The sequence below is a fragment of the Drosophila sechellia genome, chromosome 3L (genome assembly GCF_004382195.2).
Source record: "Drosophila sechellia strain sech25 chromosome 3L, ASM438219v1, whole genome shotgun sequence".
Lineage (NCBI taxonomy): Eukaryota > Metazoa > Arthropoda > Insecta > Diptera > Drosophilidae > Drosophila > Drosophila sechellia.
In genome coordinates, this window is record NC_045951.1 from 22,270,078 (window position 1) to 22,280,349 (window position 10,272).

Here is a 10,272-nt window from a genome sequence, read left to right on the forward strand (position 1 = left end):
GTTAGCTTTACCTTAGTCTGGCTATATACAGATTAATTCATACACAGATTCATCTAGATAGTGATAATGAGGAATATGAATATATATGATAAGGATGATAATAATAAATTAATAAATATTATTGTACCTATAGTCAATACTTAATTTTTCGCGTTTGCTGATTTCTCCCTATAAATGTGATATTCGTAAGGGACTTTTCAGTGCAACCCGCCCAGTTCGCCATAAAAAAGAAATTATAATACAATTTATTATTAATTTTTGCCCGTTTTTTCAGCTGCAGTCACGCAGACCCGCCGACCAACCAAAATGCAACCCCAAGGGGGCGGGCCATCTGCAACCGCCCATCAGCAGCAACGCATTATATTCGCGCTCGTTGTTTTCTGCCGTGTTGTACAGCACTTTTATTTCGAATTTTTTGCCATTTTATGCTATTTATTGTCATGTTGCGTAGCCCAAACCAGTACCGCCCACTCCGCCGCCTCTCGGAAGTGCGACTCGCATACGAGTATATATATGGCTGGTAAATGAGCTGTGTCTGTATAAGTGCGTGGGCTATGTACTCGGGTTAAAAATGGGATATTAGTAAAAAGCTCATCCGAGGATCCTAGCCCTCGTAGTACATAAACCGGAAGTACCTATGTACATATATATTGCGATTCATGTCTACACAATAATTAAATGTGGCGGGGTTCGATCAATCGGTGGTGGAGTGAATTATAATAAGTGGTTGCTCTTTTGCCATCCCCAGCCACATTGTGTTGCAATATATGATTAACGAGTTGTCCAATCATGGCAGCTACAATAATTGAGTAAATACCCATAATTGTATTTGCAATGTAGGGTCCTCGAAGTACCGCATTAAGGGCTAACATATTCCGCTTATTGGCTAATTGCACATACGCAACTGGCTGTTGGGCTGCATTTGAGCATCGTTAATCGATTCTGAATCTCTTTCGTATTTAATAGACAATAGACTGAGACAAGTATATAAGTAATTAATAAAAATATAATGGACGATAAATAAATCGTTTTTCAGTACGACCACTTTAATTTTCCCGAAAAAGGCGAGTGATCACGCTGTCGATAACGGTCACTGGGATCCCAACACTCAGATGTCAGGATGGCCGAGTGGTCTAAGGCGCTGCGTTCAGGTCGCAGTCTACTCTGTAGGCGTGGGTTCGAATCCCACTTCTGACAAGATTTTTTTGGCTTGCGTGGTTTTATTTGGTCTTGGTTAATGTATTTTTCAACGCATATCGCCGCTGCTCCGGTCGAAATAATGCAACAAAAATACATTTTACATGGCCGCTTTTTGCTGCCCTTTATATACACGCATTGTTGCCGCCACAGCAAAAAAGAGCCCACAGACCGAATTGATTTTTATACAGCTTTTCCAAATGTTTTTATTAAACAAACCACTTTCAACCCTTAAAAACCCCCGGCAAGTTTCACATATGCGATTTTCGAGCCTTCGTTTTTTAATGATGCGAATTCGATGTACGAAATTTTCATTAATACTCCGTCGTCCCACCTCCTCTCGCTGGGCGGCAGTGCAGGGGAAGTGCCTGGGAAGAGGCAGGGCCTGCGAGAGCGACAGAGACAGCCACTGGGGCGGTGGACCAGGGGCGGAATGGGTCCTGGCTGTAGGCTTAAAGTGCGTCATGTACAGGTCAGGCAGCGCACGAGTGGGAGGGATAGCCGCGGACATGGTGGAGCATATGCAGGGCCTTGTACATAGAAAGGTACGTGCACCCAGCTATGTAGTACATATGTGGAGTACAGTGTTTATGCAATGCAGTTTACGGCCACCAGCGGACCACACCCTCATCCTCAGCACACCCGCATCCTCCGCAGGACCGAACCAGACCTTTGTTTGGCGATTCAATGCTTTTTAAAAATAATTGAATGTTATATTCAATTAATTGTTCGTTAGTCGCCAGCATCTATTGCCACTCCCAGCACTGCAGCTGCAGCCTGGCAGCGAAGCCAATTGGCTGCAATCGCACTGCACCTCGATGAGCAGTGCCTGATAGCTAATGGATAATATGACCCCGTAATTGGATTATCGACGAGTGAGTAACCCGCCAAATTTACTGTCCTTCTGTCTGGATAAATTTCAGTTAAGATACACAATGAACTTAACAGGGATGTACTCCGTCCAGAAATCTAAGATCATTTTTGGAATTCTCTAAATCAATTGAAGAATGACAATTGCTACTTTAGAACTCACAAAATTACAAAACGAATATAAGCAGGTACTCATCCTAATTATTATTAACCAATTTCTCCAAATACTATCGTCTTTAAAAGGTTTATTTTGATATGCAAAGTTGTATTTGTATACCACCACGTATCGGATAGTAATTGTATAATCGTATAGTGTTATTTACTTATACCCCTTAATTGTAGAGTAAAAGTTCTTGATTCTTTATTTTATTTATTATATTTATACCCGTTACTCGTAGAGTAAAAGGGTATTCTAGATTCATTGAAAAGTACACTAGTGGGTATAAGTATTTGGACAAGAAATATATTCAATATATTTGTTTGTAACTCAGTGTTTACTTAAAGCAAAATTGTTTGATAATTTTAGGTAGACTATTATTTAAATTAGGTAACATAAACATATGGATAACTTCATTGTTGATTTAACAAAAATTACTATTTTACAAATTAGCAGTGGCATAAGTTCTTGGACAAATTATTCAAATGTTATAAATTGAAAAAAAAAAGTCGACTAAAAAATTATGACAAATTAATAAAAAAATATACCCTCCCTTAGCGTCTATCACTTTTTGCTGACGTTTTGGTACAGACTGTACCAAGCTGTGGATATAATCTATTGAAATATCCTTCCATAAGGTTTAAATTTCTCCTTTCTCTCCAATCAATTTTTCACCAGAGGGGAATGCATGATTATTAAGGACATCTAAATATTTTCTTTGATTCGTGGTTCCATGAACAGGAACCAAATCTCCCAAGCCAGTGAAGGCTACGCATCCCCAAAACATAACAGACCCTCCTGAATGATTTACTCTCTGACATACTGGTGCCACTTTTTTCCGATATTGTTTCAGTAAGTTATTAGTGGAGTTATTAGTGGTATAACTTTGCTAGCATATGTTCCAAAATCGGCTTCCTTAAGACGTCTGCGAACCGTTCTTTCACTGATATCGATTTCTGCTCCTTCTTTTAGGTCTTTGGCAACCGATCGAGGAGTTTGTAGAACATTTTGCTTAATCATCAGTAAAATATACCCATCGTCCTTTTGAGTTGTTTTACGTGGTCGGCCACTACGCGCAACGTTTTTGGTTGTGCGATTTTTTTTATATTTATTTATTTGATAATACACCGTTGGCCGTGGAATTTTGTATAAATCAATGATATTTTGTACCGAAATACCAGAGTTATACTTAATTATTATTTCATTTTTTATAAATTCGCTCAGTTCCTTTAACAAATTTCCCATGTTTAACAAATTTATGAATAAAATAAAAAAGGTAGTAACACGTTATCAAGAACAAATGTTTAAATGATTTAAAAAAAGTCAAAAATTTGATATTCTTCGAACATCAGATCAATGCGAACTAATTAAATGTGATGTCTAAATACTTTTGCCAAATCGTTGTCTGTCTAGCTTTCTTATCAGCAGAAGGAAAATTGAAAAGGTAAAAAGCAAAACATACCTCTCACGTGTAACAGTAATGACACTCTTTGTTTTAACATCAATAGTTTACTTTTTTATTTGACTATACTATGAAAAGCATAGCCCGGCAGATGCAAGCTAATGGTGTCTAAATACTTATACCTACTAGTGTGGGCAGAAGGAAGCGTTTCCGACCATATAAAGAATATATATTCTTGATCACGATCAATAGCCGATTCGATCTGGCCAAGTCCGTCAATCATTGTGAATGTCGAGATCTTAGGAACTATATAAGGTAGAAGGTTAAGATTAACCATTCAGATTTTATAGACAAAGAAACTGTCACGCCCACTCTTTTGAAAAATATGTTCACGTTTTTTCACATTTATATTAGTCTTGTAAATTTCTATCGATTTGCAAAAATAATTTTTGCAACGCCCACTCTAACGCCCAAAACTTCCACCCCCACGCATTTGAAAAATGTTTTCATATATCTTCTTAATTTTATTAGTCGTGTAAATTTCCATAGATTTGCCAAAAACTTTTTGCAACGCCCACTCTAACGCCCTAAAGCCGTCCAACCGGACCAAATTCGTTGAAATTCCGACCATGTCGGTATGGATCTCAAGATCGAGCTAAAGAATTGTTAAAGCTGGAGAGTTAAGATTAAACATAAAGATTCTAGGGACATAAGGGCATTGCAAGTTTGTTGACCATATTGTTCATATTCGCAAACTCTTGATATATAAAATATAGAAATCCGACACGCATTCTCAAAATGTTTACTGTCCAAACGTCAAATTCTTAATTCTATAATTCTTTATAAAGTCTAGTACAAAATCATTGTTGTCATTAAATGTTATGTCAGAACTTTTGGATATTAAATGTGCGATCATCAGCTCGTCAAGAAGTCCTTTGTTGAATAAAAAGATACACTGAAAATGTATTGTAAATAAATAATTAGGCTGGGATATTTGTAGGCATTTTACCGCTTAGCTGTCCGCTTTTACTAAAATTTATAGACCGAATGTTGTTCAGCTTGATAGTTTTAGAACCCTAAATATATGATTTAATACAGTTAACAATCGATGTAAAATAAAAAGGCCATTAAATGATTCATTTTTTTCATTTTTTTTGTTGTAGCGTGCGTTTGTTTATTTAAAATCTGTCCGAGAGGACAATAATTAAGTGGTTTGGCGGGTGACCTAACTTAAGAGAAATTTAAATTTAAATTTATTTGTTAATGTTGTGGTAGGTCAAGGGGATTAATGATTCTTACATAATATTATAAAATTATATGTACAATGATAGTTTTATTACCATCAATACATATCAAAAGTCAAGCCGAGAATGACCCGCAGACAATATGTTGACGAGCATCAGATACTGGTATTTAAGATTAAGGATATATAATATATCCCTCTCCGTTTTGAATTAGAGCATTTCAAATGCAAGTGCCTGGCTGTGTCCGTTATCTCATCCGAGATACCCCTTCGAGGGCGATAAAGGACTCTACTCCACGTGCATGCATACAAACTTGGCTTGCGTACTGCAGCAGGCTGGATTCAGCAGGAAGAGCAAACAAAACAAAGGAAACAGTTGAGTGCATTTTAAATTTCGTTGCTATCGATTTTCGTTGCGGAAAAGAGGCGGCATGAGTGCAGAGCTCGAAGTGCGACAGAGATAGATAGCAGGCATCCCCTTGTTGCCGTGCACACACATACGTACATACATATGTACATATTCATGTATGTATGTATGTACGACCACCTCCCCACTTCAGCATGCATACATATATGGAGTAAACATAAAAAATGGAAATGTGCATGGACATAAAACCAACCCCTTCGGCCCACTCCCCAGCACTGTGCATTGTGGATGCAACAGACCGAGGCCTGATCCACGGCCAGAGCCTCATCCTTGAATGCACCCAAAAGGGTTCGGCCGACAAGCGCTCCTCCTGATGCCGGGCATATGCTCCCCGGAGGAGACACCTCTCCCCGGCCCGCGATAAGGCGGGGGCTCGGAAAAACGTCTAATGAAGTTGGAAGCCGGTTGTCAGCTGCATCCAACCACCCACTCTGGCGGATGTGGAGACTTGGGAGTGGAGGGTGGATGGTGGATGGTGCACGGTGCACGGTGCACGGTGCATGTTGGATGGACCTTGTTCGATGTGTTGTCAGCAATTCAACCGCACACAGACGATTGCCAATTTGGGATGCACGTCCCCTGGACATGCAGGCAGCATGAACACATCCTGCGTGCACAGTCAGGTGCAATATCCGCAACAAGAGAATTGTGCATTTTTAAATAATATTGCAATGCCTTGTTCGCGGCCACGTCCCCCTCGATTAAAATTGCAAATGAATGGCCATTTCTGTGCTGAAGTTTGCGGTCGGTCCTCAAAGGGTGCTCTTTGGGAGTGCCGAGGCCTAATGGGAAATACACGTGGCTGCGTCGATATGGCATCCGAAAACTTTTCTCCAGGCTCACACTTTTCATACGCTGATTAATCAATGCACGTGGAGCGCACTTCGGGGAGGGAGTGCTGTGCTGCATCTAAAGCAATCAATGGACGCGGCAGAGCCCGTCAACATGCCCACTCCTCAACTTCTGGCCATATCATTGCGCTTCTTCCCATTGCCGATGGCCATCGAGAGTTGGTGATGAAGCTCATTCGGGAAATCATTCATCAGATGACAGAAACCGGCAGAAGCTCCGAGGCAGGCAGCCCGACTTTCGGACGGACCAACCGACAGCAGATGAATATGGATATGGAATATGGATATAGACGAAATGGACATTGATGCATGTATGACATATGAATCAAGATAATGGCAGGCAGTGGACGAAATGCCGAAAGCTTAATTACATAGTAAAAATGTAAGATGGTATTCTGGGCATTGTTGAAGCCTTTGAAAAAAAAAAATTTTGGTGGCCATCAGCTGCAAAAATATAATCTCATACTTCCCATACCGGGAATTGAACCCGGGCCTCCCGGGTGAGAGCCGGGTATCCTAACCACTAGACAATATGGGAGATGCGTGGTTTATGTGTAAACTAGCAACATGAGCCACATTCAGCCGTGCTATAAATAGAAATTCAGCCACAGGGTGACTCGTGCGCGCGGAATTAGATTCGAACGCTGTTTAACAAGTTATTAAGAATACCAATACCAGCTTGCAACAGTGCCTTGATTGAAGGGGGGAGATGAGGGGTGGACTGGTAGTAACCGAGGGACTTCTTATTTCAGCACATACGTATGCACATACCTAAACGCCACAATCTTTTTGTGCTCATAAAGTATGTATGAATATGTAGCCCGTGGACTTGAACGCTACAACAATAAAGCCCGAGCGCCACATGCAAAACAAATTGCAACGAAACACAAGAAAGGATGGCTGCCGCAAAGGGGAGGGGAAGTGGGTCGTGATGTGGGGGTAGGATTTAGCTACGGATCGCCGAGGGGTTGAACCTGTTTGGCGCTGGCTGTGTGCCCCACTCGACATATTGAAGTATATTAATTAAAAACATTTTCATTTATTAAAAGAGCAGCACTGTGCTCATGGAAAGGTCGCCTGGTGCGGGGGCGCACAGGCGTGGCGCATCCGAAAAACTGCAGCCGTTTCCACACAGGCGCTAACGAAGATTACAGGCCATTTAATACATCATCGAGGCTCTTTTTACATAAAATATCTGTATAATCTTCACATTTTTCGGACTTGATTCGTCAACTTCAAATACCGAATGAGTCTTAGGGCATAGGAAAAGTATATACATATATGTTCGTATTTATTAAAATATTTACAAAAAGTGTTATGTTTAATATAAAACGGGGTATAATAACCATTATACGTAGAGTAAAAGGGTATACTATATTCGTTGAAACGTATGTGTCAGACAAAATGAACCATTTCCGACAACATAAAGTATATATTTTCTTGATATTGATCTTCTTCTTCTTTCAGAATCTGGCCCGTATGAACGTCGAGATCTCACGATCTATAGAAGCTAGAGAGTTGAGATTAAGCACACAGATCCTAGGCACATAAAACTGCCACACCCACACTTTTGCAGCATGTTAAATTTCTATCGATTTTTAAATCCGCCTAAAACTGCAACTTCCTCGCTTTTAAAACATTTTTGGACATTTAAACCTCCTAAAACCTCCTGAAAAAGTTTAGATTTTTCATGTCTTGCCAATTTTTATCGGTATACCAAAAACACTGTGCCACGCTCCTCTTTTCACCGACAAAACTCCCAAAACGGTCACACCCACACTTTTAGCAATTTTTAAAGAAAATCGATGAAATTTCGCGCTCGCATTCCCGATAACTTAGTGACGGGTATCTGATAGTCGGGAAACTCGAAATTCTCTCTTGTTTTATTCTTAAAACTGTGCTAATATCAAATGAAAACGACGATCACGATTTTAAAGATTCATCTTTATTGTGATATTAAAGTTAATAAAAAAAATAATCCCTTGTTAGATTTTTTAATTATTAATTCTTTTCATTATATTTCACTCAATTTATAATAAATAAGCCTCAATTGGTTCGTGTTTCATGAGCTGTTTATGATAAAACCTTTAATTTTTTTGAGCAATGGGCCATAGTTGACTGCTACCAGTGATTTTCCTGCGTTGCACCACAATAACAAGTTCCTTTTGGCGGCGAAGCAGCTTGTAACAAATTGGCCAACCACTTCCATGATCAAAATGCAGCTCGCATGTGGTATGTGTGTAGGACCATAACATAAATTTGAATGATACCAGCGAAAACACACATTGCCAGTTACTTTGTTGCTAATTGGGGTATAGGACGACTTTACTCTATAGGACGACTTTACTCTAATTGAAATACAACACACAACTTGACTCCCAAACTCCCCAACAGGCCCGCAGAATTATCAGACTTTCCCGCAGAAGGCCGAGTACTGAAGACGGCTTTTGGGCTGTCTTTAGGCAAGTGAACTTGTTTCTCTTTTGGCGCTGCGCTAACCAGACACCATTTATCATTACGGGACCGAACTGGGAAAACTAGATTTCTCTGCCGCCAACTGACCGAGTAGAGACCACGGCCACCACTTCCATAGCCAACTCGCCAAAAGTCATTGATCGTGGCTGGCTGGCGCTGCTCACTTTTCGATGATGCCCGAGATATTTGCAAAAATTAATTTTAATTACCCTGCAATGTTGTCGCCAAAAACCCCTCCGGTAGCTGTCTTGTCAATTCTTCGTAGACAGCTGATCAATAACATTTTCTTCGGGCATATCCGCTTCTAATTAAGATCCAAGCTGTTGGCAGTCAGTTATATAGTATGTAATAACGCCTTTTCAAGCGATGAGTAAGGAATTCTTTTCGTTTTACATTCTAATATGTTAGGGCCTATCACAATTTACTTGTATTTCAAATTTATGTCTTATTCATATTATATCATATTCATTCTAATGTACGACACAACTTAAGAAAACAAAAAATAAACAATTTTGAGCGTAGTGTAATGCCAGTACTAATAAAAAAGATACAAAACTTCTGTGGGCAGTCCCTACTTTAAAGGTCTCCTTTAATAATTACACGATCATTGTGGGACAAATTCTACATGAAGAAGAACCAAATTTTGGAGAAGTCCACTCGCTACGGTAACTTGATTATACCCGTTACTCGTAGATGAAAAGGGTATACTAAATTCGTTCGTAGAAGGAAGCGTTTTCGACCTTTTAAAGTACAGGATCAATGGCTGAGTCGTTCTGGCCATGACCGTATGTCTTAGTAAACGCTTCGATCTCAAGAACTAAAACAGTTAGGAGTTGAGATTGTGCTTCCACAGACATAGACGTAGAGCCTTTTTGTTTCTAAATATTGTCACGCCCCCTGAAACGCCCACATACCGCCCAAAACTGGCACACATATGGAAAGTGTTTTTATATAATATAATTTTTTAAATAGTCTTGTAAATTTCTATTAAATTGCCAAACATAGTTTTATTGTATGTCTTGACAATTTCTATCGGTATACCAAAAGCACTTTGGCCACGCCGCTTCTAGCATCTACAATCTCCTCAAAACTAATTTTTTTATCGATATGCCAGAAAAAAATGAAATATTCCGATGGCGTTTCCATTAGCTGAAAATTCGGAGAACTTATAACATTCTCCATTATTTTCTCTTTGTCTTCAAATTTAAGCTAATACTAGTTTTCCACAATTCAAATGTAAAAATGTAATGATCTACATTATCAGCATTGTATTTTTTAAATATTTGTAAGCCCCAGTAAGTGCCGACATTTTTGGCATTTCATTAAAACAGGCAAAAAAAAAATGAATCCGCAAGAAACAGAGCCTAGTGTTTCCCGTTTGAAAGGAACAGGAGTTAGCGTTGAGTCGACAATACATAACCTTACCATGGTTAGGAATCGTCTCAATGCTATCGCTGAGCATTTCCAGAAACTGGACACCTTACTGTTTAGACACGGCATCACGACCATCTGGGAACACACGCTTATCAAGGCGGCCAGGGATCAGCTTGAGACCACGCGTCATCAGGAGCAAATATCTAATCTTCCGAGGGAATGCGAGATCTAACAAAAGCAAGCATGTCTATAATAGGAGAAAAAGGCTGAATTCGA

At 39.6% G+C, this 10,272-nt stretch overlaps 2 non-coding genes across 2 annotated transcripts; one reads left to right on the plus strand and one right to left on the minus strand.

Moving 5' to 3' along the window:
* The first annotated feature begins 1,114 nt into the window (after positions 1-1,114).
* Trnal-cag lies at positions 1,115-1,197 on the plus strand. The gene has a single exon. It is a non-coding gene; the product is annotated as a tRNA-Leu (tRNA).
* A 5,416-nt stretch (positions 1,198-6,613) lies between these two features.
* On the minus strand, positions 6,614-6,685 carry Trnae-cuc. Its single transcript has one exon. It is a non-coding gene; the product is annotated as a tRNA-Glu (tRNA).
* Positions 6,686-10,272: the final 3,587 nt, after the last annotated feature.